General features: G+C 32.4%; 1 protein-coding gene across 6 annotated transcripts in view; it reads right to left on the reverse strand.

Moving 5' to 3' along the window:
* The window catches only part of LOC118188183 (uncharacterized), a 441,836-nt gene that overhangs the window by 207,661 nt on the left and 215,799 nt on the right, over positions 1-18,376 (reverse strand). For 5 of the 6 annotated variants that reach the window (XM_085809431.1, XM_085809430.1, XM_085809429.1 and 2 more), the window contains one exon: positions 18,208-18,266. The gene's annotated coding sequence lies outside the window, so the exon portion shown is untranslated. Of the gene's footprint in view, positions 1-2,426; positions 2,701-18,207; positions 18,267-18,376 lie in introns of those variants that run through there. The other variant, XM_035358556.2, reaches the window with a different exon arrangement.

Below are 18,376 nucleotides of genomic sequence, written 5' to 3' on the forward strand. Positions count from 1 at the left end.
CGTGCAAATACGACTCAGTTTTCATCAGAAAGACTTCCACGAATGATCCCTCCCAAGCTGATAAGACGAGAGTGCTCTGTCGGAATAAATTAAATATATATAGAGACCGATTACAAAAATTGGAAACTTAAAATGGTAAGAGAAAATCCTATTAAAGATCCCCGATTTTATTTCGAAGCAATAATAATAAAATTTTCACAAATCCGTTTTTCTGATACCTCTGGACAGTAAATACGATTCATAAAACGATACAAATCTTTAACCAAGATTAAAAAATAATTTTAGTAACGTAAAATTTGCCCTTATTTAAAACATAACTTTTAGTGCTGAAAGCAGCTAACTAACATTTTTCAAGTACATTAAGGAACTCCATTCTATATGTTCAAAAGAATTAATCAAGAATTCTTATTCTACTCGTTGAAAAGAATTAATGTTTAAAAAATAAAGGCACCAGAATAACCACGGAGTTTGGAAGAATTTATAACGAAGTATTCATCATTATGTTCAGATAAATAGTCTTCATCGCTTTCATTTGCATCTATTGATCATTTGCAAAAACAATATTGGGCAAGCAGCAAGGTGAAACAAATACGATCAAAATATTTCCAAAACTGCTGCTGTAAAATAAATATTAACTTGTTAAAACTTCATGAAAATGAACACTTCGAACACAAAAACAATCACAAAAAACCTACACTTTAATACTATTTTATTATCACTCTTAATTTTGCCGTTTCGCTCTCCTAGTAAAAGGTTTTCTCCACTGCTTTACCCATTATTTGAATATACGTCGGAATACGGAAAAATCTTAATCTAGGCCTCGAAATGACCGATTATAAATATTAATGCTCAAGTCAGCTACATTGAAACGATTACTTGAGAACGGATAGTTAAGATGATCCGACAGGCAAATATCGCACGATATTAGCATGTCTTTTAAACACGCGTTATTATTTTTCCTGGGTTAGGTATCACATTGTATATCTTTACGTTGAGTTATCTTGTTTTATATATTGTATAATGTTATATTTTTGCATCACTTATAATTAATTACTTTTACGCATATTTCTGCATCATTAATTTATGCGAAATTAAACGACAAAAATGAGGAGATATAATTAAACATAAATACTAATCTCTCATAAGACATTCTTGATGAAAATCTTTTCTCCATTTGGCCTCCCCATTTTCTTTTCAATGCGTTAGTAATTTTGTCTTCATTTTCTGACATTAACGCTTTTTCTGACATTAACGCTCTTAGCGAGAGATTTTTCTCTCGCTAAACGTTATTTCTTTGAAAGGGGATAACGTCAGATAACAAGTAGCAATATTTCATAAATACTCCACAAGAAAATTCAATTTTCTGTTTGTAAGAATGCTATAAATCGCAGGCTCTGACCATCCTTTCACAAATTAATGCTGAATAAGTGAGTAACATGCATATCTAGTCTTCATGAATTCCATAAAACGATCCTAAAACGTACATTAGTTAAAAGTGTCACCTATAACTGAAACGATTTATGCAGCTTTACTATTTCATCATAAGAATTATCTTAGAAGTTGCAAGACAAGAGCAAGACAATAAATCGATTATTAATCAAAACAGCTAGAATTTCTAGAATTTTTTGCTAAGAGCATTCAGGTTTTCTTACGTGTTTAATTTCGCGTATTTATGTTTAGGAAATTTGTAGTATTTATGTGCAGTTCATGTCTTTCTAATTTCCATACTTGATATTTACTTTCCTTTACAAGCTTTCAAGCTTCGTGTGGGGCATATAGAGTAAACCAATATTTAAAAAAGGAAAGAAACGACGAGTTTGTAACAAAGTTTCATACACCGGGAATTCGTAAAGTGAAGTATGACTATTCATACAAAAAATCAAATGCACTAAATATATAATTCAGCGCAGTATTATTGATATTGCAACATACATTTATATACTAATTTAATATTATGCGTACATTTCTAAACAAATTTTAAACAATACAGCCCATACGCTACGCAAAATCGAGGAACTATAGTTTAAATTTGCTCTTCTTCAATCATTTGAGCTGTTATTTACTACGAAGTAAAATAAAAAAAATAAAAAAAAAAAAAAAAACATTCTTATATTGTTCTTATGTAGTAAATATGAAATTCATTTGGAACGTTTTTCATTCTCTGTGAAGGATTTCTTATTTAACCACTTTCATGCTAAGAAACTGCTAACTCTGGATAGAAAATAAAGAGGAAAATGGCAGTTTTTTCACCTTTCCCTCTTTTTGTGTGCAAGTTTGGAGGTGTAGAGTCTTAATTTACCTTAAACACAATAGCTGACTTATACGTCTCTCCTAGAAAGTAAAGCATAGCTTAATTTGCCGATGGCACAACAAATCGCTTTAAGATATTTATTACATTGCATACATTCTGTTAAATTCGGACTCACGTTTATTCGATATCCTCTGATGAGATCAACGCGTCACACTGCAATGATTCGGGCATTGGGGAGCAGAAACCTGAAAATCAGTTGATATGGAGATACAGTATTCATCATGGCACACTCTCTTCAGCGATGAATAGTCTATGGCGATTCTTGACTGACAGTGCTATGCGTTAGATGATCAATAATTGCACTCCTGTGGCTAAATATGTCACAAACTGTGACAGACAACGTGGTCAATAATTCTAGCTCGTGTTGATGTACAAATGTGCAAATTGGCAGATCATTCTTGCTTCTTTGGCATTAGCTGATTTCTGACGCAAATTAAATGAATATACAAGTATTAAGCGAGTAACTGCTGAATGGTGATAAAGAGATAGTGGTAGATATGCAGCAGATGATAATGATTATTTACGCCTGAAAATTTCCCAAAATAGAAATGATTTCGGGAACTGCGTAGAAATAAAATTCTTTAGTTGGTTATATAAGAAAAGCAACTAGTAAAGTTATAAAATTTTAGTTTTATAAACGGGGAGGACATGTTTCGCCGGCTAACCCTTATAACGTTCAAAGACCGAATATAAAAAAATATAACTAGAAATGCAAATTTTAATTGTGAATTAATAAAAGGATCATGAAGAAATTTTTGTTAGCGTAATAAAGGATAATTAATTTTTCTTTCTGCTATTGTTTTCACAGCGAAGGCAATACGCGACGGATTTTCAAATACATTGTAAGATGTTGGTACACTTTAAGGTTTATTTCAATTAACACATTTTTACTTATGTTAAAAATCTGTCGTATATTCTTATTTTTTCGTCTCCGCCACCAGAATATGTGAATGAGAGGAATTTTAAATAGTAGTAGGAACATAAGAGAAAGAAGACTGTCAACTCCAGCCGGCCGTACAGAAACTCCTTTTATTTACATATTCAGGTAGAACCCAGGAATATGCCTTATGATTATAATACATATTTTAAGATTAAAAACGTGTCAATTAAATTAAACCTTTATAACATTAAAGCGCTTTAAGTTTAGTCAAATGAATCCTAAGCAAATGAGTACGTTTTAAACCTATTATACTAATTTTCATAATTTCCCCAAAATCAGAAGGCAAATGGGAATCCTTTCTGGTATAAAAAGGACTTTAACCCAAGACGACGATTTTTTGTACAACGAGAAATATTAAGATAGTTGTTACAGTGGAAATTAAATTTCCTATTTCATGGTTAACATTCTTCAACTTTCTTCTTTAATTTAGATCATTAATTTAAAGTTACCCGATTAAACTACTACGCAAGTAATTTCCGAAACTTTCAAATGAGACTCCTTACATGCCTTTTAACATAAAGGGAAACTGAGACATATTTCATTGGAGATTTTTTAAAGTATTATCATTAAACTCCTCAAATAAAGTTTTATTCAGTTTACAAAGGGAGTTTTAACATATGAATTTTTCTGATTCTGCAACAATACGGTGCGCAATACAGGACTTTAATTCAACCGAAGTGTACCAAGGCCTGGGCTTCGGTGCGCTTTTCAGTCTGAGTGAAATCGCAACTCCGGTCAAAGACCCAAATAAGACAAATAATACGTTAAAATACTCAACTCATTTTCATTATTTTAATTTAATAATTTTTATTTATCGTAATATTTTGCTAGATTTTAATTACTAATTATACAGTTTTTTTGTTTGTTCATCTTTCCTGGAAGCTTTCCATAGGGCTCCGGCACTTCTAATATTAGAAATTAAACACTGCCTGTAAATCACCAAATGGAATGGATAATACGAAAATTTTATTACGTGTATACATATGTAGAGTTCAGCACATTAAAGAGGATCATGATATTAGCAGAAAAAATTGAAATCGTTTGTGGCAAAACATATTGTTAAAACGCTGTCAAGAAATTTCAGGAACAAACAAACACCAAAAATAATACTCGTAGATAACGATAGAGAGAAATTAAACAATTTATGGTAAAGGCGACTTGCTTAAAATTTTCAAGAATATATTTCTCTGAATTCGAATTAGAAAAAAAAGATAATAAATAGATTTAGCTTCTTTTCAAAGTCAATTTGCGAATAGTTCCCGAGATTTCTTCCCAAGGTGGCCAGTATCCGGTACTAGTAGTAAATAAGTTCATTTTTAGACTAATGGATAAGTTTCTTACTTGTACCTTTTACTTTTATATAGTCCAAACTTATATCATTAAGAAAGCTGAATGCTTTAATATAAAGGCATAAGAAATTATCATCAGTCATGAAATGACCATGCTTCAGATAACTATGAATAAACATGAAACTACATTAGAATAACTAAAAGGATTTTAAGAATTACTTAGTTGGTTAACTGGTTATGGAAAAGCGAGCGAGAGCTATCTTCTTCAGGTAAATGCTTTCGTTAAGGAATTTTAAATATGGATCATATTCACGTTAGACAGGGTAAAACCATGAAAATTTCATGCTAACTGTCCGTTCGCTGACAACCGAAACACAATACAATTTGTAGTATTTACAGGTTTTACCCACTCGACCACTGTTGGTAGGTAATTAAAATTACGAATTATATTACAATCACGCCATTATAATTAATGAGCAATACCATATGTTGACAAATTCATCCATAGCAGAAATTTTCAAGATTTAATTTATGCAGAGCCAAAAATTAGCCCGCTATGATAACTTCCTGATTCAATATACATATGACAAAGTGCTACGTGTAACGTATTGAACTCATTCTCAAAAATTTAACAACATTATACATTAGATACAGCTATGCACATGTAAAATGAAAGTGCATTGGTTAGACAAAGCATGGATGTAATAAGAGAATACGAATATAACATGTATAAGATGATCGATGAAGATGATCTTTATAACCAAAAGTAACTACAGCCGCGACGAGGTAAGACAGTATAGCATATAAACAAGAATCACGAGCTTTCCGCTCTTTACAGTCGTAAATTTGTAATGCTCTTCAAATAAAATTCAGGAGCAATTTTTTTTTTATTTAAAAAATCCGCCGGGAACTATTTTTGCATTTAAAAAAAAACCTGCCACGAAGAGTGTTTTTTTTTTTTTTTTTTTTTTTTTTTTCAATTTTCTTAAGTGACCTATCTTTCCTCACGCGTATTTTTCTTAATTTATGTCTGATGCGACCAGCCATTCGTCGATGTCTCTTCTAACATACAATGAAAGGGAACGAAATAGGAAAATATGCAAATGGGAAAAGTTCTACAGTTTTTCTCAAGTCACATATTACCGAAAATAAAAAGGAGGACTCTGAAGGAAACTGCAATAAAAGTTTAAAGAAAAGAATTTTTCATTAAAACACTTTATTAAAATCATGACTGCAAATATGAAGGAAAATTTATTAGTTCATGAACCATAAACTAATTACGAACCCATACAAAATTCGTGGCTGAAAATGGCTAAAAGTTATTTAATAAAAGATTTCCTAAGCTTTCCCATTACCAACAATTGCATACTTCATAAAACTCCTTTTAAAGGAAACTTTTCACAATTATCACAAAAGAGAAAATTTCATCGTTTGAAATTATCTGGATCTATGGCTAAACCTGGAGGGTAATTATTTAGAATTCCAGAATAAATAGCCATATTCAATCAAGAAGGAAAGCAATAACAAAACTACAGAGAAATGACTAATGTAGGAAAATAAAGCAATAGGACATTCCAACAGGAAATATTAGCTGAAGGAAATAGAAATGCACCAGCATTCTTTCCTTAATCAACAATTACGCCTATATACGCAATTTAGATGACAGCAATCTCTTTTTCAATCAGAGAGCTTTCAAAGCAAATTTAGTTCTACAATGAGAAAACGGAAATGCGTGTTTATAGGAAGCGAGAACATTGCAGAAAAGTCCTAAATTAAGCCAATAGAGGTTTTAGAACAAATGAAAGTGACGTTTAAAATGTATGAAAGAGATTTAAAGCAGAGAAAACAAAAGTTTAAAACTTACAAAGGCAGGTAACACGAAAAACAATTATATACCATTATGTTCATTTATAAAACACAGATGTTGTAAACAAACAAAAGGAAAAAACATATAGTTTCCATCCAGTAAATACAATAGGAAATTGCAGAAACCGCAGACTCTCGTTTTGTTTAATTGTAGTTTAAACTTAACACTCGCAAAAGGGCCTATAAAAATTAGGCGTCAATTATAAAAGCATGTCGCTTTTACAAGTGCTAACATGTTGCAAAATTTCGAAAAAAAAAAAGCAACAATTTAATACTTACCGAGACAATGGTTTCATTTTAACAGTTCTTTAATACACTTTGAAATTTTTTATTGTTGAAAACATATATTTGCCAAACTAAAAATTTAACAAACACCACTCTCTGGCATTTTTAAAACATTATACTAATAAATGATATTAATAAATACGCTATTAATATTATAGTAACGGTTTAAGCGTTAATAATATTTAATTAAATATATATAACTTATTTTAAATTGTTCAGTTCGTAGTAAACATTGAAACGTTATAATTTAAAAGAAAATTTAAAATGTTCTGCTGATGGGGTTAGCAAGTTGCTGTTCGCCTGCCATTAGTTTTGTTTAGTTTCATTATGGCAAAGCATTCCATGGCTATCCGCCTAAAGGGAGGGATGCCTTTGTGGAAGACTTTCTAAGGGAAACTGGCTCGTATACATTTTCTACATTGAGAAAGCCATGAAAACGCCCTTTCAATGGAATTCAACCTTGGACCGAACTTCCAGTGTTCAGCGACTTTACACAGCTTGGCTGCTAATGGGCACCCCTGGTTAATTACATAAAATACGGTGATCTACTAAGTATGCTGATGTCAGCAAGCGTTTCTAACGACACAAACGAATGTCTAAAATGTTTCGTCTTTAAAAGTTTTATATTTGTTTCTGAATGCACAAACATATACGTAAACTTCGCTTAAAGTATAATAACGAATAAGAGTTCAGCGAAATTTTATTATATAAGTTATTGCTATTATTAGAACTGAATGGGGGAAATACCCAAATTAAAATGATGAATTAAAGAACTATTTCAAATTTAAGTTTGAAGTTTGCTTTACAAATTTTTATCTTAATACACACGCATATATAGGGTGATTCTAAATTATTTTTACAAATTAAGAGGGGTGATAGTACTCACCCAGATGAGCAATAATTACTATAGAACATAGAGTCGCATTCCACTCTGAGAGGCAGAAAAGAGGAATATTAGAATTCCAACCTAAAATTACAACAGTGTTGGGAGAGCGAATGAAAGAGTCCAAAAGTTACACAATCAGTTCAGTGACAAACTCACAGAGAGTGCACAGAACGGATAAAATTTAAAACTTGGCGTTCGAGTGTTAATTCGAGTTCAGACCTTGATGGCAAACACAAAAATGCACATCTTTAGTTGGCAAGGTCTCAACCTCGCAAACGATTGCAACAAGTTAACTATCTAATCAAAGGCTTAATATTATCAACTAACCTCCAACTTCCGCTGTATGCCAAGATTAGCATGAAAAGTTCATGCTGTGTTCCGGCTGTCAGAACTTCGTATCCCATAGAAAGGCGCTCCAAGGAGAATGACCACAACACAGTATCTCCAGGAGGACAGGATAGAAGATGGCGAAGGTAAAAAAAAACTGCTATCTAATGCTTGATATCGAGATAGCAGTATTTTACCCTAATAGATAATTTCCCCGTAATAATTTAGATAATTAACTTGTTGCAATCGTTTGCGAGGTTGAGAAATTATCGACCAAAGATGTGCATTTGAGTGTTTGCTATCAACGTCTAAGCTCGAATTAACACTTGAACGCTAAGTTTTCGGTTTTATCCGTTTTGTGCACTCTCTGTGAGTTTTTCACTATACTGATTGTGGAACATTTGGACTCGCTCATTCGCTCTCCCAACATTGCTGTAAGTTCAGGTTGGAATTCTAATATTTCTCTTTTCTGCCTCTCGGAGTGGAATGCGATCCTTTGTTCTACTGTAATTATTGCTCATCTGGCTGAGTACTATCACCCCTCTTAATTTGTAAAACCAATTTAGAATCACCCTGTATATGTACATATACATTCAAATCTATGCTAGCTGGAGGATAAATTACAAGTATTTCTTCCTTAACTGCATTCAATTAGAATTAATAAATAAACTAATTAATTATGTTAAGTTTTTTGTACGATTTTACGGCCAGCAAAATTTTATAGAAAGCCTCAAAACTATGCAACATAACCACTCTCCTACGAAAGAAATTTGGCTGGTTGGTTTACTGGCTGGCAAGTCAATCAAGTGAAGGGAAGCACTTGAGGACTAGATGGCTGAGGTAAGAGATGTCTTCCTGAAAACCTTTCTATGGGAAACTTGTCTTTATTTACATTCATAAGTAAAGAGAAAATTACTAAGTTTCTATGCAACCAACTCAGTCTGTCATTTAAAATCGAAGCTGAAAGAAACTGTAAGCGCTCTTCAGTTTTAGCAGTTGGACAAAGGTACGGCCTTACTAGTGATCGAGTAGTTAGGTCCGCCAAAAACTAAGAGTGCCAGACAAATGGGTTGACTAATGTATGGCTGGTTTTCCCCATGTGTGTAACGTGAATTCGAGCTAGTTTCCCTCTTAAAAAATCCTCCACGAAAGCATCTCCCCTTATCCCTCTTCTGAATTGTCATTCTCAAATAACCTAACCTAGCCTAACTAGATAAAGGTAGATCTTAAATTAGTTACATTTAATACCAGTTTAACCACTTGGTAATGGGTGACATTTTATCGCTATATGACTCTGATTTCGAATTAAACTTCTTTTCATTATTCTCTACGGAATTTGTCATGCATTAATATGTGGATTTGCAAGCCGAACTGAATAAAGTATTCGCTCTTTAAGGATTTTGCTCCAAACAATTAAGCTGCCAGCGCATCAATGATAGCTGGAAAACTATTTGGTTAATACGAAGCTTAGCATATGGAAAGTGTTACACATTATCTGGATTTACAAACCAAACTAAGTAGTATCCTTTGCATCAGTTTTCGGTTCAAACAATGAAGCTGTCCGCGCATCACGACGGCTAGCAAACAAACTACTACAAAATACTTCGCTAATGCCAAAAAAGTGTTTAGCTACAAAATGAATCTGCCGACTGAGCTCCTAAATGTCATTAGCACTCGAATTCGTATAATTAGTCACTTGAAGTTCTGTGACTAAGTTTCATGTTGCTTACTAGAATAGTTTCCGCTAACTTTCCTCACTTAATATTTACTTCCGATAAACCACTCTTATCTGCCATATTTAGATCATTATAAGTCCTACAATTACTTAATTAATTACTCAATTCCCTAATTGCTCTCTTAATTTAGTGATCAATTTTTTTAGTTTTTCTTTTTGCCCACACCGCTCCGTTAATTAATGCAGATTAGTTTGTAACAAAGCACCTTACTTTTATACAGATCTAAACACTTTCACAAAAAAGAAGCTTGATTAACATCTCATCTTCTCGGCAGACATGAAAAATGGGAATCAATTTACTTTACGGTAGTCGCCTTTTTACTCCCTTTGTTTTCGGACTTCACGTTCTTGAGTTTCACTACTTCAGAACTTTTTTGTTTTGTTTTGTTTTGGTAGAGAATGAATTTAAATGTAAATTAATTTAAAACTCCATTGTGGCCTATCTTATGTAACGAGAACGGCGTGCATTTTGTTTAAGTACAATATTAAGGACCAGAAAATTTCTTTACTTATCTTCTTCCCGAAATGGCTGTCGGCTTTTCTTTTGAAAATTAATTTAATTATAAAGCAATGCTTCTTGAAATTTACCGCCCCTTTTTTAGGAACTAAAGTGTTGAGATACAATTTGCTTTTAAACTGATATAACAGAAAATTAATTAGACGTTAAATCAAGCTGTTCTTACAAGCATAAATAAATAAAATTAATTATGAGATACAAGTTATTATTCCTCCTACCGTATTCTACAACTTTCTATAAAAACAGTTTGATTAGAAAAAGATAGACGTAAAATCTTCCACGAAAACTAACAGTCTCGAAACAGCTGAATAAAAAACATCAAAATGCAGCAATCATTTAAGTTTAGCCATTGCATCTTTGAGAATGAGAAAATGTGAGCTTCAGTATCCAAAAGTGATTTAAATTTTTCTTTGTACAAATTTTTAAAACTGCAGCTGAAATGTAAGCCCCGGCATGTAGATAGCAAATAATACATAAGGTAATTTAGGTGTGGTTTCAGAAAACGGTGCGGATAACTAAAACAGAGAACAAAGTTCAACCACCGTGGTATTACTGAGATGCAGTACGTCCCACATCGTCCGTTACCTTTCCGAATGACATATGTACAGAGAGTGAGAGAGAAAATAAATTAGGATATAATCACGGAGAGACAGATCTGAGTTCAAAACTTAATAACATGATGCGAAAATTTTACAATGTTGTGCTGCTTTTCTTACATGTAGAAAGAATACGCTGCTTTTCGGTAGCGTATGAACTACATACGTTTTTCAATATATACGAAAAGTTTCCTTGAACACCTGACTGTCTGAAAATAATCTCACATCTACTTTTCAAATAATTATACATTTCATTTTAGAGTTTACACAATAAAAGCTTTCATATCTTAATAAACAATGAAGAGTAATTTCCTGAAAATGGAACACTGATTTGGCAAGCTGCTTGCATTCCGATATTACATAAAGCAGCTTTTTACTGCAGTTAATCTTGTATCTATACAGATAAACAGCTATTTAAACCTAATCGGAACAGTTTCACGTGATATGAAGCAGCATAAAACGCACATAACATAAAAAACAAACATAACGCAGATATACAGCTCATTCTATCAATTTGTGTTTTAGTCTCTGAGAAAAGCAAAATGAAATTTATGTCTAAAGAAGCCACAAATTCAGCAATATATATGGAACACTTCATTTAGTAAAGACTAGCTCATGTGTAAGATACGACAGGTAAAGAATCCAAAGAATGTCATGGTGAATGAAAACAGCATAAGTTTTAAAATGTTTTGAGACCAGTGTATTCCAGTGGGATTACTGCACATTAACAAAGTAGCAAGCCAACTTACGTTAAAACAGTTTATATTTCTTCACCACCCTTCTACTTTGCTTTATTCGAAGCACGGAATTTGGTATTAAAATAGCAGTTTCAAGACGTAGATGAAAAACGTTAATTGCCGGGCAACAGCTGCAATGGAAAAGTTGAATAACTTGCAAGAAGACACGGACGGGGGAAGTAGTATGGCCTTTAATCTTCTCCATCAGTTGCATTAAACGTACATTAAGAAAAGTTTTTTTTTAAAGCTACGGAGAATTCCACAGTCTCCTAAAGCAAAGATCATGCTATAGCCAAGAATAATTGAAATCGTCGGGAAATAAATATTGTCCAGGTAAAACGTATTAAAAAGTGCAATAATTGTCAAAATAAATTCTGTAACGAAGCGCCTTAACACTTATTCGCTTATTGTCAAAATAAATTCTGTAACGAAGCGCCTTAAAACTTATTCACTTTTAGATCAAACGAGTACTTATCTATGAAATTGGATTCTAAGAGTTCTCGTTTGCGCAACCATACAGAAATAAAAACTAATGACACGCAACTCCTTATAAAAAGTTTATTTGTTTTGTCTTATTAAATATACGCATCGCATATGCTTAAGTGAAGTCAGGTGTAAAAAAAAACGACCTTTCATCCAAATACGTAGTATATTGAGATGCATGCATGGAAAAATATTGGTATGTTATTTCAGAAAAAGTCCGATTTTGTGTCAGAATACCTAATGCTTCATTCAGAATGAGTTCTTTGGTACTCTACTTTGGTTATAAATACCACCACTTCACGGAACTACAATTTTGGCCTAACTTAATTTACCAGTTTGGCATCATCATTCTTACTAGAGTATAAGAAGAAACACCTTCGCATTTATTAATTATTGTTCACTGAACGGGAGTTGGTTTGTTCCCCTTGAAAAGTCGATTAATTTCCGAATCAATAGCGATAATTAGTTGTTTTTAATTTTTAATTCCTTTTTCAAAGTTTGAAGTTTTGTTATTCATGATTTCAATTCAAGTCCCCGTAAAACTTTCTTTTTTCTTCATAATTTACATTCAAGTTACTTTAAAACACAATTTTCGGAATTAAACTTCCGACATATGGGTTCCCTCTTTTTTGATACTTCTACTAAATTTATATTAGGAGATAAAATAATTAATATTTCTTTAGTAAATAAATTATATTAGAACAATGCTATATATACTTAACATTTTAAATCGCAGTCTTCACTTAAGTAAATACATTTATTCAAATCCAATGCTTCAAATCTCCCATCTTTTCTACTGACCATGAATTGTTATCTTAATACTACTAGTTACCAGATGTGGAACAGTTTTGAGACGTTAGCTGTAAATATCACAATATTTAAAAACAAATTAGTGTGAAAATGTTAGCAGTGCTTTACTTATATACTTATATTTTTATGCTTTTTAATGTAAATTTCATTAACACTTTTGAAAAGTAATTTAGCAACTATGGACGGTTGTGCACTTCAGGAATAATGCTACTGATCTATAAAACAACAATCAATCCTTGTTGACCATCTCCTTACAATTTGTTTTTCCTTTCGAAAGATTTAATCCTGTAAATCAAAAGTTCAGTAAAAAATGTCTTTTTTCAGCCATAATTTATACATCTTGGAGAGATTTGGCAATCAGACGATAAGAGTTAAGATTAAAAATACTTATAATAATTTAGCACATTATTTAGTTTCAATTTATAAATCTTAAATGATAGTAAGTCATATTTAGACCATTCATGAGCAATATAAAATGCATATTAAAATTCCATTTTAACATTTTAGAATACGATTTTTAAAATTTTATAAAAAAATTATATTTGACAGGCTAGATTTAAAATATATCACAAAATTTTAAGCTTCAAACGTAATTCAGTTAAAAGAATTTTATCCTCTTTTGAAATTAAAAACCAAGACTTTTATTACAAAAGCTTTTAAACAAGTATTTGATTTATGATTTCCAATATATTACTTCCTTAGAACAAGAGTGGAAAAAAAATCAACTGTGTAAAACTACTTTGCAATACTAAACAACTTAGTTAAAACTTAAAGCTGCTAAGAAGTGATTAAATAGATCTTGCAAAATCAGCATTTTAATTTACAAAATAGTAAAACGGCAAAAAAATAGCAACTGCAAGTTTCAAATAGCTCGTTAAATGTTGAAGAGTTGATACGATAGATACAAGATGAAGCGGGGAATGCATTTGAGTATTATCCCCCTCTACCAGGAAAGTAAAATTTTGTAGAGTATACAGTAAAAGGTCAAAGAGGGTATTGAGCTTACGTTACGATATTTTATTTAATGACTAAAGAAAATAGGAAATATGAGTAAGTTAACAAAAATAATGAGAAAGAAGTCCAAAAATAACTCAAGCAAAACCTACACCGATTATTGATTTTCTGGATGGTTTGTTAGATTGTCCTGCAATAAAATGTCATATCCAGCTTTTCTTTTATTAAAGTTAAGATCGTTTCCAGGTTTACGGCAAATCGTCAATTTTTCTCAAATCCCAAACATAACCCCCCCCCCAAAAAAATCAAACAATAGATTTTTCATACGCATCGATTTGTTTCATGTTAAGCAAGTACATCTGATTTCGTTTTATCCGAATGAGTTTTCCTTTTCATAAAAGAAAAGGAATTAAAAAAGAAGGGAAAATCTTCCAGAAAGACACTCATTTTCATAAATTATGACAGTGCAGAAAATTCGAGGTCTTGACCTGAAGGGGCTCACAGTTTCTAGCTATTATCATTTCAGAAGAACAAATAAATTGGTACCTACTGCCTTAAAATGAATTTCAAACTACTTTACTCTTCTTTCTATTCCTTTCCACAATATAATTCAAACCCAAATGCTTAAAATTTCTGAAAAAAGCAAAGGTACAACCATCCCACAATCAAATGATGGCACTGATTAAAAACTGACATTTTTTGATTAAAAAATTGCCGACTACGAATAAAAGGAAAGCTTTTGTTCAGGAACAATATCAAATATCTATTACCAATATCCATATCCCATATCAAAATTTATTTAATACGTCTTCCGTCCGTTTATAAGATAAATATAACAAGCGATTACTTTCATTTATTTCCTTTTTAAAAATTATTATAATGACTGAAATTACGAAGAATACGAAAACACAAGATGCAGTATACATACGCGGCGACGCATTTTATTGTCGAACCCCCGCGACAATACAGAATGAATGTGAGAAATATTTAACCCTTTGACTGCTATGGAAGCATATATGCGTCCCGCAAAAAACCACCGGTGTGGCCTATGGGCGCATATGTGCGTCCGGCGGTGTAGCCAATGGACGCAACAAATACGCGCTCGGTGAAGGCTGCTTACTGCTGTCTCATGTTATTTCTATCGTATATGTGCAGCACTCGCAGAAACCTTATACCTCTTTCATTGCTTAGCAACTAGAAAGAATGAAATCCTGTTTATTTGGTCAGTCATTCTGCGGCCGCTCACGCGAAGCACTTCAACATAATGCAGTTAGCAGTCAAAGGGTTAATAAACTCGTTTTCATATTGCGGCGGCCATTGGCAGGCCATAGACAACTATATCAGATATATTTTTAAAAGAAGTAAATGGATGTTTTTTCAAATATGATCAAAACCTGTTCATATTCGACGGTGGCAATTCCAGTGTTTAGGTATTTTACCAGTACGACACGATTGATAATATAGAATCCATAATCAAATAATAAAGCTACCAACTCTAAATGTATATCCCGCTTTTCACCATCTAAAAGCCCTAGTGTAAAGCTTTACTTTTTCAGTACACAAGTAAACTCCTTACGCAGTCCTTTTATTTCCGAATTAATGGTCCCATAATACGCATGTTAAGTCTATTTTTAATAAAGGGTACATATCGGATAACAAAGATGATTTCAGCTCCGCAGAATATTTAAAAAAATTTAACTCTTACAAAGCGAAACCGAATAATATGGCTTATTATAAAGCAACATCTAATTACCAAAAACAGATATCCAAAAATGCATTGACGCATTATGTAGCCGGTAGTTGTGTGTCATCGAACATAAACTGACTGCTTTTTACTCATACATGATTACAGGCGAATTTCTGCAATATTTCATGAATAATATGCTTGTTCACAATTTGCCTCACTCCAGCAATTATTCAACAATGACAAACTTCAAGGGAAGGGAACGAGCTAATGGAAATGTCAGTATTAACAGATTAATAACTTAGCATTTTATTCACAAAATATTATACAAATTTCTCGTGAACATATTTTTTTTCATAAAACAACGGCATTTTTCACGGCTAAAAGAACAAAAAAGCATAGGTTTAAGCGTCATGTTATAAGAAATCTACGTTCATTGAATAATAAAAATTATAACAGCTTGATGAATGCGAAAACATTCATCCATTTCAAATAAAATTATAGCAGAAGTCTTTAGAATTTTTATTTTAAATGTTAAAAACGTTTTCGCGATGTGTTAATGTTTTCATTTAGTTTCTTATATTTATTAGACGCGATACAATGCAGATGTCCGCCCTCTGTCCGTATGATCGCTTCATATATCTGCTTTATTATGATTATGTTCTAAATGGGAACATAACTATGTGACTGCTATGCGAGGTCTGCGCTAACACCGAAAGAACAAAATATCATACGTGTTTAATTAAAAATGTGGTGATCCGACTTTTGATTTAAATACCGCAATCACACAATTAGGTGATGGAAATGAGATGGCGGAACTTTCATTCAATAATCCGAAAACCCTAGTCTTAAAATTTCTAACTGATTTTCCAAATACTTTTAATAAATTCTCATTTAGCTTACGCAAAGGTGATATCCCAGCACTGTAAACTCAGTTCTCTGTTCCTGAAAATGGCTGGCTACATTTGGAAATGATTCACCGCAATTTAAAGGAAACAATCTTTACAAAAGAACGCATACCAACGGCAAGAATGCTTCCATAGCTAAAGTCTGCGAAGAGAAGTCTGTATGACTGCGAGAGATCACTAGTAACGCCATATAAATACCTACCAATTTGTTACGCAACGCCATAGAAATACCTACCAAATTGTTACGCAACGCCATAGAAATACCTACCAAATTGTTACGCAATGTTCACTTGCCTATGTTAATCCACATAGTCGGATGGATTCATTGCTTCTTATTATCTAAGTTACACTCGCACTCGTCAATCTCAGCGATATGTGCTTGGAATTGTAATACATTCTACCAGATAGCAAGCTTCCTAACCTCCATAATCCAGTTGAGAGAGGGTTTTGCAAACTGGAATCTCGTGTAGTCAGCAGAGGTAAACAATGTGAGCGTCAGCTGCCTTTGCCTGATTTTCAATAATGCAATGACTAATACTTGATTAACATATAAATAGACCCTCATTCCAGAGTGATACGGTACATGGTAGATATACTATTCCTTGAAATTATATGGAATTATCTGCACTCACTTCGACGGTCAATAACACTCATACTATCACATTTCAAATCATGCTTCGGGTTTTACCTTAAAACATGCAACGATTTAAAACGAAAATCATAGACATGGAGCAATTAGCATGCAGAAACGGAACAGATGAACCGTGAATGTGAAATACAGGTATCTGTTTATCACATCTATATCATATAAATCATCGTCAATGCCATTGCTATCACGGTTTTTACGAATGTTTAAATGTCAAATTGTTCTTACACGTTACTATTATTCACAAGATATGAAGTGATCTATTCGTTCTGATACATACGTTCTATCAAAGTGTATATATTAATACTTTTCTTTCGGTTAATTCTCATCTAGTATGAACATGTGTGAATAAACAAAAGGTCCAAGGCATATTAATGAGCGGCTTCGGCCAAATCGCAGTGTGAAAGCGCCATTTGCTGTCAGTAGTAGCGAGGTCGAAATATTTTCGTTTATTGCTGTTAAACTCATCAGTTTGTTCTGAAGAGCCATAGTACTCTCATGGATTTCATACAATCTATCAAACTATTGTTCTGCGAAATAGTACAATCTACGCATAAGTGAACAATAATACAGGTATAAGTGTTCAATAACAATAAATACACTGTTCCCGGGGGAAAACAGTACGTTTTGAAATATCTATAGCGAGTATCTGCTCATGGACAGTAACATGAATAAAGGTGTTTAGATTAAATACTAGGCATTACAGGTTTCCCTTTTTCGATTTACAGGCTTACAACTACAATATTTTGAAAAACTTCGAAATAAAAGCTGCCTTAGGAAGCAATAATTTAAATTTTAACAAAATTTGCCAAAATATGTAGCGATTATTTACCAGAAATGAGAGACAACGAAATCAGTTATCTAAAACAGACAAACATAGCTAACAATTTGGTCAGTATAACTACTTCGCCTGAAAAACTGAAAACTTTCTTCATGCAACACTAATAACTTTCTAACAATTATTTACACTTTTTTATCTTTACGAAAAACAGCAAACCCTTGTTAAGCCTAAAAGGAAAGAAAATGATTGGTCTGAAGGGAAAATGAAAACACACGAACCTTTTCGGAAATCCATTCCAACAATATCAAGTAGCTGTTTACATTGACCTTTCTAACTCACATACAAAAAAAAAAAAAAAAAAAAAAAAAAAAAAAAAAAAAAAACTCACCCTTTTTTCTAAAAAAGAGAAACAGCACATACATTTACTGCAGATAAATATTTGTATGTCTCACCTGACATTTTTCATGGTTCAAGTCCATCGTAGGTTGTCCTCCTCGACATCTTTCTATTTCTAGAACAAAAAATAAAAGAAAACGTTTAAACATACACTATATAATTAAAACAAAAATTAATTTCACTTAATTTTAGAAAATAAGTCTAAGTAGCAGTTAATAAAACAGG

Source organism: Stegodyphus dumicola, chromosome X2 (assembly GCF_044657685.1).
Source record: "Stegodyphus dumicola isolate Sdum_Otavi_A_Nest chromosome X2, ASM4465768v1".
Taxonomy (NCBI): Eukaryota; Metazoa; Arthropoda; class Arachnida; order Araneae; family Eresidae; genus Stegodyphus; species Stegodyphus dumicola.